The sequence below is a fragment of the Pan troglodytes genome, chromosome 15 (assembly GCF_028858775.2).
Source record: "Pan troglodytes isolate AG18354 chromosome 15, NHGRI_mPanTro3-v2.0_pri, whole genome shotgun sequence".
NCBI lineage: Eukaryota > Metazoa > Chordata > Mammalia > Primates > Hominidae > Pan > Pan troglodytes.
In genome coordinates, this window is record NC_072413.2 from 53,572,407 (window position 1) to 53,590,809 (window position 18,403).

General features: G+C 39.2%; 1 protein-coding gene across 50 annotated transcripts in view; it reads left to right on the top strand.

The window, feature by feature from the left end:
* The first annotated feature begins 359 nt into the window (after positions 1-359).
* KTN1 (kinectin 1) overlaps positions 360-18,403 on the top strand; it is a 104,497-nt gene continuing 86,453 nt past the window's right edge. For 13 of the 50 annotated variants that reach the window (XM_016926115.4, XM_016926122.4, XM_024348733.3 and 10 more), the window contains exon 1: positions 381-523. The gene's annotated coding sequence lies outside the window, so the exon portion shown is untranslated. Of the gene's footprint in view, positions 1,264-18,403 lie in introns of all 50 variants that reach the window. The other 37 variants (XM_016926116.4, XM_054666580.2, XM_016926128.4 and 34 more) reach the window with 14 other exon arrangements.

An 18,403-nucleotide genomic window follows, 5' to 3' on the forward strand; every position in this document is an offset into this window, starting at 1 on the left:
TCTGGGGGAAATCTGGGATAGTCAGGGGGTAAATCTAGTGCCGTTTGCTGAAGTTAAAAGGCGTGGGGAGCCAGGTGGTGCCCTGGAGGGAGGGCCGCGCGAGACGAGACCAACCTTCGGGACAGGGGAGAGCGGGGCTACTGAACGCAGGGGATTCCGCTGAGCCTCCAGCCCCTGAGCGTCCACCTTCGGCCCAGGTGGGGGACGCGGTCTCGGGAAGAAAGCCCGGAATCCCGAGCCGGCCAGCCGCGAGCAGCGGGTACCGGAGCGCGTGGGCAGGCGCGCGGAGGCAGAGGCGGGCCGGCGGCTGTCCCTTTAAGGGGCCGGTCTCCCGGCGCCGCCGGCCCAGACGCCAGGACGTGCCGGGGCCGCCCCGCCCCGCCCCGAAGCCGCCCGTTTCCTGCCGAGCGGCGCGACGGCACCTGAGCGACTGCGGCGGCGGCGGCGGCGGCGCCTCGGAGCGGGCGGCCCGGGCTGTAGTGCCGGCGCCGCCGCGTCTTCCCGGTCTCCCGGGCCGCACAGGGTGAGGGTGAGCAGGCCGCACCGGGACGGGCGCCGGCGGCGGGGAGCGCGGGGGGAGGCGGCGCCGGCCGCGGGGTCCTGGGGCAGGCGGGAGGGCCGCGCCGGGCGGGGGGGGCGCGGCCGCGGGGCCCGGACGCCGCCCACTGGGTAGGCCTCGGGCATCCGGTCGCCGCCGCGGGGCTCTTGCTGGGGCCGGGACGCCGCAGGGGGCGGGCTCGGAGGGACCTCCTCGGCCTCGCGGGGCCACTCTGGGCCCGACCCCGGCTCTGTCGCGGCACCCGGGGCGCGGCCGAGGGACACCCCCCACCCTCCCCAAGGACGACTCTCCCGAAGGCGAGGTCGACCCGAGCGGGCCCTGGGGTGACCGAGGCACCTATTTTTAGCCAAGCCTGAGGGCCCCCGGGAGGGAAGGCGGATTGCCGCCTCCTCGGCCGGTGGACGGAGGCAGCGCGTCTCCGGCGGCGTCCCCGGGCCGGAGCTGGGCCACACTTACGCCATGCTGGAGTTCCAGTCCTCGCCGCTGCCTCCGGCGGTCTGGGCGCTCGCCCCCTTCCCCGGCGCCCCTCCCGCTGCCCTTTGCGAGTCCCCAGGTCAGGGCGGGAGGCGGTTGGGCACGGAAAGCAGCATGAGGGGGGACTTTGGAAAAATCCGTGGACCACCCTCGACACCGGCGAAGTTATCCCTTCCTGTCCCCGAGGGGTGTGTCTTAGCGATTTGGCCTGACCCCTTCAGTTTCCAAAAGTGAGATTTTTGGCCTTGGGGACCTCGCCAGAAAACTATACGGGAAGTCTAGAGAAGTCGTCTGGCTCTCAGCCATACGTCTGGTGTGGGATGTGCAGCCCCGCACGCTGGCGGCGAAGGCGCTGGGTGCACTAGACGTGGGCAGCCCCGGACGCGGGCAGCGGCGTCCCAGCCGGCCCCAGTTGCACCTTGACTAGGTTAGGCTGAAAGTAAGCTGTTCAGTGTTGGCCCTTCTTTCCTGTGGGAGGAAGGAGGAATCTAAATTCAGAACTGTGTTGGCAAACGGATTCCTTAGCCGCTATTTAAGTTAGTAGTGCTTAAAGAGCTACGGTTGAAGTTAACTGTTAAGGTGTGTGTGTGTGTGTGAGTGTGTGTGTGATGACTTTGTGGAAAGCCTTGAGTAAAGAGCTACGGTTGAAGTTAACTGTTAAGGTGTGTGTGTGTGTGTGTGTGTGTGTGATTTTGTGGAAAGCCTTGAGAAATGTAGACACCCATAGCCAGCAGTTAAGGGGTGTGTGTGTGTGTGTGTGTGTGTGTGTGTGTGTGATGACTTTGTGGAAAGCCTTGAGAAATGTAGACACTCATAGCCAGCCCAGCTAAAGATAAGCATCTTCAGGTGAACTAAAGGTTCTGAATTGTATAGGAGTTGACTTAAAGTTAGAATTTTTGCTAAATTAGGTTGCATTTGTTTTCCTTAGCTTACCTAGCAGGCTAATGGCAACAGTGTCTCCAGTTTGGTCCGAAGCAATTGCTGGTGAGACTTGGGATAATTATCCCAAGAATAACACTAAATTACTCTTGAGTATTTTGGGTAGACATGCCTTGCAGTAGACTTTCATATTTGATGTGCTGCCTGATAAAAAAAGGCTCTTTTTTTTCCCTTTTTCCTTTTGTTTTTAGTTTAAGGATCTAACCTGAAATAGCTGGGTCTGTTCATGAGTTTCCCTCCCACCCCAACATTGAGTTTCAAATGTCTCTTCTAATTTTGTAGCCTTCAGCAGACATAACAATACCTTATCAAGTGAGCTTAGAGAATAAGGTGTTCTACTTGATTTACTTGAGGCTGATAATGAATTTGAAAATATAACAAGATCTATTGAAAAATTTTCTTAATACTTGAAAATTATAAAGAATAACAAGTATTTAACTCTTAATGATTCAGCGTCAGCATTATGAAGAGACATTTACGATTTTGTTTCCAATTTAGATCTTTCTATATTCTTTTAATACCAGTAGTCTCTTCCGTTTGATGTTGTGTTTTTCCCTAAAAATGCGTCACTTCAGTCTCCCTTCTAGTTTATAGGCTTTAATCTGCTTTTGGTAGGGAGATCGTTTTAATAATTATATTTTTAATATCAGTCAAGATGGCTTTTTAAAAGAGCCTAAAACGTGAAAACCTTTTTGAGACTTCTAAAGAACCCATATTAAGATTGTCACTGTTGTTAAGTTCTTAACTTGAATTTAAGTTATGGTTAAAAGTTCTTAATCAGCCTGTCATGGTTAAGATGACACGTAGAATACTGAATCATAATCGTTTTTTTAAAAGTTGAATGTGTCTTATACATTTCCTATGTGTAAGTTAATTTCTTAACTTGAATGGAACGTGTGTTTTTAATTGTATGCTTATAATTTTTATAGCAAATTAAGTTTTAACCTGAAAGATCTCCAATACTTTGTTAAAATATAAAATTGTTAATGAACTTAAGTGGTTCTAGGAAGGTTTTGGTTCTCTTGGGAATCTGACCTAATATGTAATAAGGAAATGAGAAAAATCGTGCTTTGCAAGATCGTTCATATATTTGAGAATACACCTTATGACCTGCTTGTTCTCTGTACTGTTTTTAGTGACTTTGAAGGTAAATCCAGAGTATACTTAGAGGATACAAGCAGGTAACTATTTCTCTAGAAGTGACATTGATGATCACTCATGCTCAAAGAGAATTGCATTTCATTGCTTCCTCTTTCAGTTCCTGTGAACATGACTTTGTCCCAATCAAAAAATGTAATTTATTTTCAAATCACCAGGAAAATATTGGTCTAGATGAGAATATAAGCCTTTTTCCCTCCTCTATAAATAGAAAATTAAACATTAAGGGGAAGACCCTTATGTGCTGTGAACTAAGGGGTTTAATTTAACCTTCTGTATCTGAGGTCTAGAGAAAGAGAAATAATGACAGTTTACAACTGTGTGCCGAGCTGTTGTGCTTAAATGTGTTTTTGACAGAGGTAGCAGTGAAAACTATGCTATTTTTCTTTTTTAAAAAATGGTACAAGCTTTTAATTGGTTTTATGTAAAAGAAAATAGGCAAGATATACTTTTAATTCTAACAATAGTTTTAGTAGATACTCTGATAGGAAATATAATATTCCTCGGAAATTTAGAAGACATACCCTAAAAAAAGTTATGATTTAGTATTTTACGAGTCGTCCTAGCTACTACAGGGAGATTAAGAACTTTTCCGTAACTTAAATCTGGTTTCAGCAAAGTGATTTGTACACTAAATGTAATTTGTTTGCACTCTTCTTCCAGGACATTCTGCTTTTTGGGCTTTCTCCTTCCTAATTGCTTTGTTCATTCTATCTTCCATCTTCTACTCTTAAAGTTGACATGCTCAGTCCTTGTTTCACTTTTCTTTTTATATTCCTCTGACAATCTTATCCAGTGTCATGGTTTTAAATACTTATATGCTGATGGCTCCCATATTTATATCTCCAACCCAGACTTTCCACATGTCCTGTTAGGCCTATCCACTTGGATGTGCAGTAGTCAACTCCAACTAAATTTCCATATTTTTCCTCAAACATGTTTGATGTTTGATGTTTCCATCAAACATTCAGGTAAAAAAACGTTGGAGTCATCCCTGACTTATCTCTTTCACACTTGGCATTCTGTGCTCTGTCTTATCTTGAAAATATAACCAGAATCCAATCAGTACTTACTGCTTCCACTGCTCACCAGCCTGGTGCAAGCCATTCTTATCTCTTACCTAGATTTATGCAATTAGCCTCCTAACTGATCTCCCTGCCTCTGCCCTAACTCCCTGCAGTCTTTCCAACACAACAACTGGATCATATTACTTATCTTCTCAGAATGCTACAGTGACTTTCTCTATGCACAGTGAAAGCTGAAGTTCTTATGTCCTTAAGGCCATACAGAATCTGGACACTTCCACTCTCCTCATTCCTCCTTACCTCTAAGGTTAGCTACTATTGTCCCTCTGCTTACTTCTCTCTGGCTCCAATGGCTTTCCTAAGGGCAGCTACATATCAGACATTGCCCTAAACGCTTAGGCTCCATCAATAAACAAAACAGACGAAAAGCTCTGCCCTGATAGAAGTTATGTAATAGTGTATGTTTGAGGGCAAGAGGAAGAGATAATAAACACAATCAATGAGGAAATTATATACTGTTTACTTCTCCTGGCAAGAAGGTGACAAGTGCCATGGAGGAAACAGAGCTGTTTTTTACACTGGCTGTTACCCTGTAGATACATGCATGGCTTGTTGTCTCCGTCCAGTCTTTGCTTTTTAAATGTCAGTTTCTTAAAAAGATGTGCCTATTTTATTTAAAACTGCACTCCCCTACGTCTGATTCTTGTACCTTGCTCCGTTTTCTTTATAGCATTTGTCACCTTCTGTCATACTATATAATTTCCTGGTTGTGTTTATTGTCTCTTCCACATAACCCCCAAACACACAGTATTACATAGCTTCTATGAGGGTAGGCTTTTTGTCTGTTTTATTGATGACTCTTTAAGAGTTCAGAGCAGTGTCTAGCACATAGCAGGTCCTCAATAAAAATTTGTTGAACACAATAATTAAATCCTGGCTAGGTGTGATGACTCACATCTGTAATGCCAGCACTTTGGGAGGCCAAGGTGTGTGGATTGCTTGAGCCCAGCAGTTTGGGACCAGCCTGGGCAACGTGGCAAAACCCCATCTTTAAAAAGAATATAAAAATAGCCAGGCATGGTAGCGTGTGCCTGTGGTCCCAGCTTCTTGGGAGGCTGAGGTGGGAGGATTGCTTGAGCCAGGGAGGTGGAGGTTGCAGTGAGCTGAGATGGTGCGACTGCACTCCAGCCTGGGTGACAGAGTGAGACTCTGTCTCAAAAAAAAAAAAAAAAAAAAAAAAAAAAAAAATCTCGCATTCCTTCGTTTGATGGATAACTCATTATTGGATACATGTAGTTTTCAGTTTGCTCCTTTCCTCTTTCAGGGATGGTCAGAGAGTGGAAGAAAGTGGCATGGAGCCTTTGGGAGCTGCTTGGTGGAAGGAATGATGTTAGAGTGTGGTGGAGACCCTCTTACATAGTCCACATGATTAGGACCATTTGTTAGTTAATTCAAAACGTTGGTTAAAGCAAGGAATCAAAATATATGTGCACCTTAAATGTTTTCACTTAAAATATTTGATTTTACTTTTATTTGCCTTTTTATTTTTACTGATTTCTTTTCTTAAAATAAAGGTTATCCTGATTTTCCTTTCATAGATTGTACTCTAAAAGCATTATCTATAATTTCTAGTATTGGTTTCTTTAAAGTGGAATGAAAAGATAGGCACTGGGAAACTCTCCAAGTACAAAATCTTTATAGATTTTTCCAGTTATTCATCAAGGCCTTCCAAAGGATTTAATGTCATTTTTATAGAAATAACACCTTTTGACTCTATTTTCATGTTTGATAGATATATAGAAATAAGTGAGTAGGAGAGTAACTGCTAGCCAGAAACAGCTTTCTGAAGACACCAGCCCATGTATTTTTACAAAGGAGGAGAATGTCAGTTAATCCAGTGAGAGATCCTGTAAGACAGCTTCCACTTTGAATAGGTTCCATAGGGGCCGTAGGATCATAGCAGCCTATAATTACTAGAAGAGAATGTTATTTACCCTTATTTCTTTATTTTGACTCTGAGTAACATCTACCATTAGTTTTCAGAACTTATGTGAATTCAAGTAAGTGTACATTGTCTATCAGGAGACATGATGTTACACTGCATTTTCACTGGAAAATGTGGGACAATTATTATTCTTAAGCATGAGTCATTGAGTTGTCAAGGAAACAATCTGGTCTGGTATAATAAGCTGGAAGTCACTAGTTAGGAGACCTACAGGTCTTAGACCTTATTAACTGTAAGGTTTTATGCAAGTTCTTTATTGTCCAGTTCTTTAATTACATAATGTTCTGTGGGGTAGTGGAAACAGCTTGGGCACTAGGGAGCCTGAAGACCTTGGGCTTGAATTTAGTTTTGCTAGTCAGTACCACTTACTGCATGTGTGATCTTAACCTATATTAACCTGCCTAAGGCTCATTAAAGAATTATCTTACCTCAGTAGTTGCCTCATAAGTGATAGCTAACATTGGAGTACATATTTGTTGTCAGACTCTAAATGCTTTAGGTGCATTATCATATCATATCATATTTAATCTTCTCAACAACCTTATGAGGTAGGTACTATTTGGTGAAAACTAGAGAGACAAATAATTTGTTCAAAGACACAAATATCTTTAGGAGGAGCCTGAATTTTAACTGAGGCATTCTGACTTAGAGCCCATTCTTACCCGTTGAGCTGTTTTATAAGAATGCTTTCTGAAGAAAACAAAACGCTGTCCATGTGCAGCTGTCTAATGTTAGGCATTACAAAGCTAAATGAAGGTTATAAGGATCCCCCTCCCCCGCATAGGAATTAGAAGATTAATTCTTAAAACTAGTGATTTAAATTTAAAGACTTGAAGTTTTTCAAGTGGAGAAAACAGTAAAAGCTACTTAAACCACATGCTATAAAATGTTTTAGTTATATGGAAAGCAGTAGATAGAATGTCGTCCTTTTGTTTCCAAGAAACTTTTCTGTTTCATTTCCTGCATATGTTCATTATAAGTTACTCTTGTGTGATCTTATAGACATTTCTTAATGGTTACCTCGAAAACGCCAACTCTGACCCTACCTAAAAATGCATACCCTCCCTATTCTTTGTCACAGCCTTATTTTTATTAATTGCACTATCAGTCACAACCTGATGTTATAATACGCTTATTTCTTTCTTGGTATCTGCCTCACCTACAAGAATATAAACAATGTGAGGCAGGGACTGTGTCTTGTTCATCGCTGTGAACTATATGTCTGACACCTAGGTAGTGCTCAATTTGAATGAATGGGTGGTCTGATGCTTGAAAATGATTGGGACTCATTGAGTCTTTTGCTTTACTTGCCATCCATTATTAGCATGGCTAACAGTGATATTTGGTATGCCATATAAAGTGAAACTCTAAGAATAAGGGTTTTAGGTTTACTCTTGGGAGAGTGGAATGGAAAACAATTTGAAACACGAATTTCAGCAAAATGCGTGTGCTTAGTCCCAGTTAATCTTGTTCATCAGTAATGTAAGTGTTTTGAGTGGAATCTGTACATAAATAATTTAGTGAATGCTTGTGTTTAGATCTAATTACCTTCTGAAATAAATTTGGACAAGCTAAGCTGTGCACTGAAAACTCCCTAGTGTTCTGAATGCTATGTTGCAGAACATTGAAGATGTTGCCTTAAATCTGTAATATCCACACAGGTTGAATTCACTTATGTGCCACCAACCTGTACTTGCCTACTTTATTGGGAAGTCATGTTCATTTGAAATGTTTCCGTAATTACTTTACATAGTTTTCATAATCTGGGTCTCTTGAGGTTGGCTGAATGTCATGATTTCTGTGAAGGGAATTCCTCAAGCTTCTATTTAGTGCTCTTATTTCTGGGTACAGTTTCAGGTGCTGTGCTGGGTAATCTTTGTGCTTGGTACTCTATTGCTGGGGAATCATTTCTTAAATAGCTTCCAGTTTGACTAGATGTTTGCTGTAATTTTAAGTTTAAATTGAATCCTTTTGTAAAAGTGGCTTAATTCTTTCACTCTTTTTTTTCTTTTAGTCTAAATAATTGGATTTAGTTTTAACTTGAAGTATTTCTGAGCTTGAAAATTCTGGGGCACTTTTCAAGTAAAAAATACAGCTGACCTTTGGACAATGTGGGAATTAGGGGCACTAGCACCCTGTGCAGTCAGAAATGTTTGTATAACTTTTGACTCTCCAGAAACTTAACTACTAGTACCCTACTTTTGACTGGAAACCTTACCAATTACATAAATAGTCAATTAACATGTATATTGTACGTTATATGTATTATATACTGTATTCTTATAATAAAGCTACAGAAAAGAAAATGCTACTAAGAAAATCATAAGAGACTGTGTATTTACAATACTGTACTGTTTATTGATACCATAAGTTTATATCATCTGTAAGATGAATCATCTGTCTGAAACAGTGAGCAACTGTAACTGCAGACCTCAGTCTAAGTACATATCAAGTAATTCAACTTTTCCTTGTCATGACTTTTCTCTGCTTCTCGGGAGCACTTCCAGCATTACTAGTGGCACTTGGCGTGGGTCTCATGGTGTTATTCAGGGTTTACAGTGTTGTGCTAAAAATGATGAACAATATGCGAGAACTTTGATCACTTTTTACTGTGATACTGTTACTGGAAGGACAGAATGCTCATGTGGAGATAATTAGAGTCATGGATAGGAGTCAGGGATACTTCAGACACTTGAGCTCACAGTAATACCAACAGTAGGTGGCCACAAAATTATTACAGTGGTACAGTATGTACTGCAGTTAATTTTATGCAGTTGTGATTTGGTACTGTATCTTGACCTTTGTTTACATTTCCATCTATTGCAAATGGCACCATGTACGGTAACCATATAGGGTCTGGTTTGTGTAAGTTTTGATAAATTTTAACTTTATAATTTGTGTATATTTTATGGTAGTAAATTATAAAATAGACTGGGATCTACATATATTTTACGCATTCATGACATTTTTCTTAATTTTTTTCAATATTTCTAGGCTGTGGTTTCCCTGTGAGTTTTTTTCATATTGTTGCAGTCTCCAAAAAATTTTCCAATATAGTTACCGAAAAAAAAATCTGCATGAAGTGGACCCACACAGTTTAAACCCATAGTGTTCAAAGGTCAGTTATACATTCAAGATTAGCCTTGGAATTATATGTAAAATACAGCCGAGGCATTTACCTTGTCTGAGGTTTTGGGGAGAAAAGAAATAATTCATAAATATAAGTTAGTTGTAAAGTGATGAAAGCCGAATTTTTGTCTGCTCTTTTAGGATTAATTACTGGCATAAATTGGTAGTTATATTTCATATCCTTTCAGTGTTATGTAACCTTCATTTAAGCAGAAAGTCCTGGCAGCATTCAAAATAACATACTACTTTTGGTATAAAGAGATTCTTTTTTTTGAAACGGCGTCTCGCTCTGTCACCCAGGCTGGAGTGCAGTGGTGCAATCTTGGCTCACTGCAACCTCTGACTCACTGCAACCTCTGCCTCCTGGGCTCAAGCGATTCTACTGTCTCCCGAGTAGCTGGGATTACAGGCACCTGCCACCAAACCTGGCTAATATTTGTATTTTTAGTAGAGATGGGGTTTCATCTTGTTGGCCAAGCTGGTCTCGAACTCCTGACATCAAGTGATCCACCCGCCTTAGCCTCCCAAAGTGCTGAGATTACAGGCATGAGCCACCATGCTGGGCCACAGATTCTTTAATTATTATTCTTGGTTACTATATTCATGTGATTTCTTTTTCTTTTTTTTTTTTTTTTTTTGCGATGGAGTCTCTCTCTGTCGCCCAGGCTGGAGTGCAGTGGCACGATCTCCGCTCACTGCAACCTCCGCCTCCCAGGTTCAAGTGATTCTCCTGCCTCAACCTCTTGAGTAGCTGGGACTACAGGCATGCATCACCACGCCCAGCTAATTTTTGTATTTTTAGTAGAAACGGGGTTTCACCATGTTGGCCAGGATGGTCTCGATCTCTTGACCTTGTGATCTGCCCACCTCAGCCTCCTAAAGTGCTGGGATTACAGGTGTGAGCCACTGCACCCAGCCTTATTTATCTGATTTCTTAAGGTAGCTTTGTAATAAGTAAAAACAAAACAAAACAAAAAACACACATACAAACCTAGATATTTTCTGTAAACATTTTTAACAGATTTCTTATTTTAAAGGACTTTTCTTTTTGGGGAAAATTTCTTCCAAAGTAGGAATAACTTTCTACAATTATTCAGTGCTTTTATTGTAATTGTGTAAGTTAAGAAGCAGGGAAGCTTATGCCTGTTTGCTTGTTTGTTTTGATTTACATTTATCTCTTCCTACTTGTCTTTTTATTTTATTGAAAGTTGAAACCACTATTAAATGATTCAGACATATAAGAGAATATATAATGTATATGTACAGTTTAAAGATTAAATGTAAAATGAACATCTGTGTACTGAACACCTGTGTACCTCTCAGCTTTAAATTTTTTCTTTTAAAATAAAATACATATGAAATAATATTTTAAGAATACGTGTAAGATATAAAGACATAATGAACAGCCTTGTATCTAATACCCAGTTTGAGAACATAATCCTTTTTATTTCTTTATGTCTCTTCCCACACTCTAACCACTACCTTTCTTACCTTTGCTTTTCTTTTAGTTTTGCCAGATCTAGTTGTATCCCTAAACTATTTTGTTGTTTTGTTGGTTTTTGAACTCTAAATGGAATCCTTCTGTATGAGTTTATTTGTAACTTCCTATTTCCCCTCAACCTTGTTATCAGGATATTCTTTTTTTTTTTTTTGTGGTGGAGTCTCGCTCTGTTGCCCAGGCTGGAGTGCAGTGGCGCGATCTTGGCTGACTGCAACCGCTGCCTCCTAGGTTCAAGCGATTTTCCTGCATCAGCCTCTGAGTAGCTGGGATTACAGGCATGCACCACCACGTCCAGCTAATTTTTATATTTTTAGTAGAGATGGGGTTTCACCATGTTCGCAAGGCTGGTCTCGATCTCCTGACCTTGTGATCCACCCGCCTTGGCCTCCCAAAGTGCTGGGATTACAGGTATGAGCCACCATGCCCGGCCCAGGATATTCTTTCACCATGTTGTATGTAGCTCTAACTGATTTGGCTACTTCGTGTATGAATATTTTACAACCTGTTTCCTGTTGGACATTTGGGTTTCTAGGTATTTTTGTTGTTAGTATACACAGTGCTGCTATGAACACCCTGAATAGCATAGGTCTATTTGTTGCACTTGTGTCTCTAGGATAGTGTTTTTTTTCAAACTTTTTGTTACCACTCACAATAAGAAACACATTTTAAATTATGACTCAGTATATTATCAGGTATACTATTCCATGCTGTTCTGTTTCATTAAAACTAAAAACGCTAGTCAAGACCTAAGTTTTATGCTAATCGCTAGTGAATTGAGACTAGAGTGTAGATAGTTTTGGGGCTTATGACTAGCTAGAAATAGAATTGCTGGATTGTAGGAGACAGACATTTTCAACTTTACTAGTTCGTGTAAATTGTTTTCTTTCCAATATAAATGTGCCAGTTTATTCCTGTCACCAGTGTATATGTGTGATGGCTCCACATTCTTCCCTATACATGATAATGGCAAAAACCAGTTAGCCTATTGTGTGTGAATTGATACATTGTATGTCTTGCATTTCTTTCTTTCTTTCTTTTTTTTTTTTTTGAGACGGAATTTTGCTCTTGTCTCCCAGGCTGGAGTGCAATGGTGCGATCTCTGCTCACTGCAACCTCCGCCTCCCAGGTTCAAGCGATTCTCCTGCCTCAGCTGGGATTACAGGCATGCACCACCACACCTGGCTAATTTTGTATTTTTAGTAGAGATAGGGTTTCTCCATGTTGCTCAGGCTGGTCTCGAACTCCCGACCTCAGGTGATCCGCCCGCCTCGGCCACCCAAAATGCTGTGATTACAGGCGTGAGCCACTGCACCTGGCCTTGCATTTCTGATTAATGAGAGAAAACATATTTTCAGAGTTTGCTAGGCACTAGTTTCCTTTTCTCTGAAATGACTGTTCATTTTTCTGTTGGGTTTATCTTTTTGGGTGGCAAGATTTCGTCATATGTTCTGAATACTAATTCTTTGCCAATTATGTGTTATAAATGTCTTCCTACTTTGTGGCTTGTCTTCTGACTTTCTTATGGTGTCTCTGTTAAAAGTTAAAAATTTTAATGTAGTTGAATTTATCAGTGTTTTCCTTTTATAATTTGTACTTTGTGTCTAGTTTAAGAAATTCTTCTCTACCTCACGGTTATGAAGATGTTCTTGCATGTTGTCTTATAAAGTTTTATGTTGTCTCACAGTTCTTTCCCTGGAATTGATTTTTGTTTCTTCCCCTTTATGCTGTTTTCTTTTTTCCAAGATTTCCACTGCTTACCATTTCAGTTTTTAAGGGCTAAAATGTGTTTATTTATAGATGCTTTGAAATAATACTTTGACAGTATGGAGTTGTTTCGAGGATTGCATCTACAACTTACTTTTAGAGTCATAAGAAAATAATTGCAGTTGACCCTTGAACAACATGGGTTTGAACTGCATGGGTCCACTTATACGTGGAGCAGGATGGTGAAACCTGAGTAGATGGGCTATGGAACTTGACTATGGGCAGATTTTGGTGTACCTGTGTGTGTCCTTAACCAATTTTTGGTGCATACTGAGGGATGACTGTATGTAGGAGTGTTTTGAAAAAGAAACTTTGGATAGTTATTCAATAAACTTTGAAGTCCCTCCTCCAGTCCCTATTTGACATCCTAAGTGTTTTGTAAATATTTCACAGTGATGCCAGTGTTTGCATGTGGTTTTCTTAAATTGTTTTGCACATATATTGTGAAGTAGATCTTTGTGCTTGGTATTTTGAATATGTATGGACAAACTTCTATGTATACAGCTTGTACTTAGAGTATACTTACAGTATGAGGAATCAAATCTTTAATTTTGAAAAATTCTCACCTCTTTAAATATTGCTTCTTTTATTTTCACTTTTCTCTTTTGCTAGACCTGTCTTGGAGGCTAAGTTTATCCCGTGTTTTTAATTGGTCTATCATTTTTTTCTCTTTTCTGTGCTTCATACTAGGTGAATTCATTACTGTCTAGCAATTTACCATTTTATTTTTCTATTTTGTCTAGAGTGTATTGTATCTGTTAAGTCTATATGCCAGTATCTATAATTTTCATATTTTAAATTTGGAATTGCTTTTTCATAATCACCTGTTTCAATTCTCTTTTTGTTTGGCAACCCTTTTGCTACTTAGAAAACCTCTATCTCCTTCTTTAACATGTTCAAATTTAAAAATCTTTGTCAGACCATTTCATCAAACATCTGGTGTGAATTCATGTTTTTATATGGTTGTTTTTTCTCATTAAATTTCTTGCTATGTTTTGGATTAAAAAAACTGGTTTTAATGTTGGACAGACTCATTATTTTGACAACTCTTGCATTCAAATAAAAACTCTGAAATTTAATCTTATTTTTGAATTTACTAATTGATCAGAAATAGACAACCCCCCCACCAAAAAAAAAAAAAAAGAAAAGAAAACTTGTTAAACACTGTGAGGGTACTATCAACAAAATTCACACTGGGAAACGCGCTAGGACTAGCTGCTTGGTTTTTTTTCCCTTCCCAACTAAAAGTTCTAAGAATTGTAAGAAACTGACAAATAAAGAGATAGGTATAGTAGGTGAAAGGAGACAAGAAATATACCAGTCAAGGAATAACAAAATACTTACAAAGTACATGGGGAATGTGAACGAACACTAGCTTTGCATTAAGGAATTACTAATTTTTAATTTGCTATGACATTGGATGTTTTGTTGTCTTTTTTTTTTTCTCCAGGCTTGGAGCTTCTGTAAAGTTATAGCTCTGGATTTGCAGTGTCATTGTTTTTCTCCCCTCTCCTCCCCTCTCTTTTTTTACCTTTTTATTTTTTTGAAACCTCTCTTTTTACAAGCTGTGCAAATCTTGACCCCTTGGTGTCAGGCGATGAACCTGGTTCTGTTTTGTTGCTGTTACCTTTAGGAACTGAACTATCCAGCCATCTTCCTGGTTCCTTCTTCCCTCTACTCCACTTAAGATATGGGTTACTGTTTTGAATTTTTATTGCATTTCTCACCCAGTACGATGTTTATCTTAGTTTTGAGTTTAGCCATATCTTTTAAATTTCCTTTTATATTCGTGCAAAAGGTTGGCGCAAAAGTAATATTTCACACTATTACTAAGTATTTGGAGGAGGTTCCTTATTGGAAGTCGTTATCTTCATTTCTACCTATCTTAGGCTTACTTGTTTTTTGAATCCCAGCTTATGTATCCTGAGTAGTATTCATAGTGTATCCTGAGTGCTCTAGTTCAGTGATCTGTTCCCTTCCTTTGCACAAATCTTTTAATCTTGTTGAATATTATTCAGCTCTACAGAACACATCTGATATTAGCATCACACTAATTTATGATTATATAATAATTAGTTAGACTCTTTAAGCATTGAAATGCGATTCTTGCTTTTGCTGCTCGATCTCACTCATCCTGTGTTTCTTCGTTCTGTTTTGGAGTTGCTGTTCCCACTCAAGCAGAGTAGAGTTTTTTTTTTTTTTTTCATTTTTTTTTCATTTTTGAGTTTGGACTGGTATCCATTGTTGTCTGAAATATTTTTGCTTGTTATCTCCAACTTGAAAATCAAATATCCAATGTTTTGAATTCATTCTTGAAAACCCTGCTGCTAATTTAAAAGCTATTAAATGAAAGCATATTTCCATTAATTTTAGTAGGGAATTATGATGCGGTATTTCATCCCAAACAGTTTTCACACGTAGGTAAATATTAATCTAACAATGAAGACAAATTTGTGTAGGTATAAACAAGTTGAAAGTAAATACACTTTATACATAAAATAATAATGTAGTATAATGAAGGCTAATTGTATTTGCCAAAGGAGAAAGAAGATTTGATAGTGGATGGTAGTGTAGTTGGTAGAGTGTCACTTTTTGGGAAGTCTGTTTCTTCTGTACTGTGTTTTTTCACCAATTCAAGCTTTCTGGAGTTCAGAGTTATCTTGCATTCAGTACGCACTTAAGTTGTCTGCACAGAAAAGCACCACTAGGGCAATAACAAACACAAGTTGTTCACAACACGGGAAATAGAACACATGCAGAAAAGACGGAGTTGTAGGAGCTGGAAGCTCATTGACTTTCTTGCTCTGCATATGTACACAAAGCATATCTAGGTTCATCCAGTGTACTGTATGTACAGTATAGATCTGTTCCATATGATATACGCTGATGGGAAATAATTAATGTTGAATAAAACATTGAGTGTGTTGAATAAAACATTGAGTCTGAAATCATAAATGTTGAAATTTCACTCTATAGAATATTTTGTGTGTGCTTAGGTAAACAGTCACTAATACCAAAAAAGGTCATTGCTTGAAAAGTGGTAATTTTCAAGAGCCATTTTGATGAAAACCAGTTAAATGAACAGCTCATTATGTGGTTAAGTCTGTAGTAGACTTAGTAACGTGGTGTTCCAGCTTATCTGAACTAGTTGTCAGAATTTCTGCTATTCTAACCAGGTAACTCAAAGAGTAACACAGGATAATACAAATCTTACGTTCTGAAACCTTTAATTGGTTTGCCCTTTGTTCTCATCCTCATATTCAACACATTTGTAACCTGGCAAGATTATCTTTAAGTAATTGATTAAAATGTTAGTAAGGTCAGACTTAGTTTTTTGGTACATTGTTAAGATACTTTCTAAACCATTAATTGTCAACTTTGGGATATTATTTTTTAACCTTTTAAATATTCTCCAATTTATGCCACTATTCAGCCATGTTCAGGATTTATCAATCTTATCTCCAAGGATAGCTTGTTTACTTTATTGACTGTTCTGACAAAATCAGACATTCCATAATGTGTATTGGGTTTTCCTGATTTAGTAACCCTTTTATTTAAAAAGGTATCGGAGTGATTTTTTTTAATAGTGACTGGTTTGGCGGCTGGGCGCGGTGGCTCACGCCTGTAATCCCAATACTTTGGGAGGCTGAGGTGGGCGGATCATGAGGTAGGAGATCAAGACCATCTTGGCTAACATGGTGAAACCCCGTCTCTACTGAAAATACAAAAAAATTAGCTGGGTGTGGTGGCAGGCGCCTGTAGTCCCAGCTACTCAGGAGGCTGAAGCAGGAGAATGGTGTGAACCTGGGAGGCGGAGCTTACAGTGAGCTGAGATCGTGCCACTGCACTCCAGCATGGGCGACAGAGCAAGACTCAATAGCAAAAAAAAAAAAAAAAAAAAGAATAAATAAAAATATGTAAAATTAAAAAAATAAAATAAATAAATGGTTTATAGTGGATGGCTTTTGATGTGCCTGTATTTTTTAGTAACATTGTCTGGATTTACCTAAAATAAATTCATCAATTTTAATTTGACTACTTTCTATTTTTAGTACATGATATTTAATAGCTTTTACTTTTTTCCCCCTAACTCTTAGGCATCTTCTAATAGTGAGGAAAGCAGAAGCCTTTCATGGAACGTGAAATGTAGGATCATGGCAGCTGTGTCTGTTGAAGGCAACATCTATCTTTGCATGGCTGTTGAGGTGGTTGTGTTGTAAACATGGATTCTAAGGATGACCATAGGATAGGAGCCTCTACTTGTGGCTATATTTTAGGTTCTGATAACTGATCACCTTTCATCCTCTTACCTCATATTTCTGTTGTCTGGAAGGCAGTCTTTGCAATCACAAATTTTGAAGGTTCATGGTGTGCTGTGTTTTAATTATGTTAATTACATAATTGACATACTTAAACCAACTTTCAGTTGGTGAAATCACAAGGACTACTTTTTCTTGGCGTTAGCTCCCTAAGGTTCTTAGTAAGATCGGGTCTCTCACTAATTTTTTGCTTAGGTTTCCTATTATTGCGAGTGATGTCAAAAGAATAGAACCTTTTTTTTTTTTGACAAAGTTTTTTTTGCCACTGTAGACTTAAACTTTGTTAATATATCAAAGCTACACTTATTTCCAATTCAAGGTAATTATATCTGTACTTTTTGATGTTTTTTCTGTCATAGACTCTTTTTGCAGCTTCAAGAATAGAACATTATGGTGAAGTCCATATCATGATAAAACATCCTTGATTTTGTGTTTCAGAGTACCAGTGAACACAAATAGGATTAGTATATACTGTATATATGAAGGATTATTTTGAAAAAAAAAATCCAAAGGGAAGAACTCACAAGGACCACCTATATAAAGTTATTTATGTTCAGAGAAGTAAATATTTGACAACATTGTGCGTTGGACTCTGTGTTGGGCTCCCAGATAGATGGGAGAACATATATTTGAAAAGGGGAGTTACTCATTTGGCTTACACTTTTTGAGTAGTATAAGCTAAACTTTGTGTAATAAGTGAGTAAAAGTCTTCAGGGAATGTTTTCTTAAGCCATAGTTCTTAAGGTACAATTTCAGAGAATGATAAACACGTAAGATTGTGAATGTATTAAAGCAAATGCCTCTTAATTTCAGTGAATCAGAATGAACATTTCTTAATTTTATCGGATTCTTCATTTGTACTTGTTTTTAGATTGTGTGTAAGATTTTGCTGTTTATTCACAATTTTGCTGTTTGCGTAGATGTCGAATATCTTTGCTGTTTCTTAAATAGCAATGATAGGAATTTCCCTGTGGAATATGAACATTAAAATTGAAATGTAGAAGGGCTGGCATGGTGGTTCATACCTGTAATCCCAGCACTTTGGGAGGCTGAGGCGGGCAGATCACTTGAGGTCAGGAGTTTGAGAACAGCCTGGCCGACATGGTGAAACCCCATCTCTACTAAAAATACAAAAATTAGCCAGGCATGGTGGCGGGCACCTGTAATCCCAGCTACTTGGGAGGCTGAGGCCAGAGAATCATTTGAGCCCTGGAGGGGGAGGATGCAGTGAGCCGAGATCGCGCCACTGCATTCCAGTCTAGGCGACAGTCAGACCCTATCTCAAAAAAAAAAGTAGAAATGTAGGTTGTAGAAGTGTAGAAATTAAAATGTAGACTACAGAATAGATTGTAAGGTTTAGAAAAAAAAATTCAGGCTTTCACCATTTGATTGGTGTACTTGACTATCTGTGAAGATTTATCCTAATTTCATATGGCTTTGTATACGGAAGCTTGGAGTAATTGAGGGGCCAGAGAGGGAAAACTCTTTGCTAGCACTCTTCTTTGTGCATTCCTGAAAAGTTTATTAGAG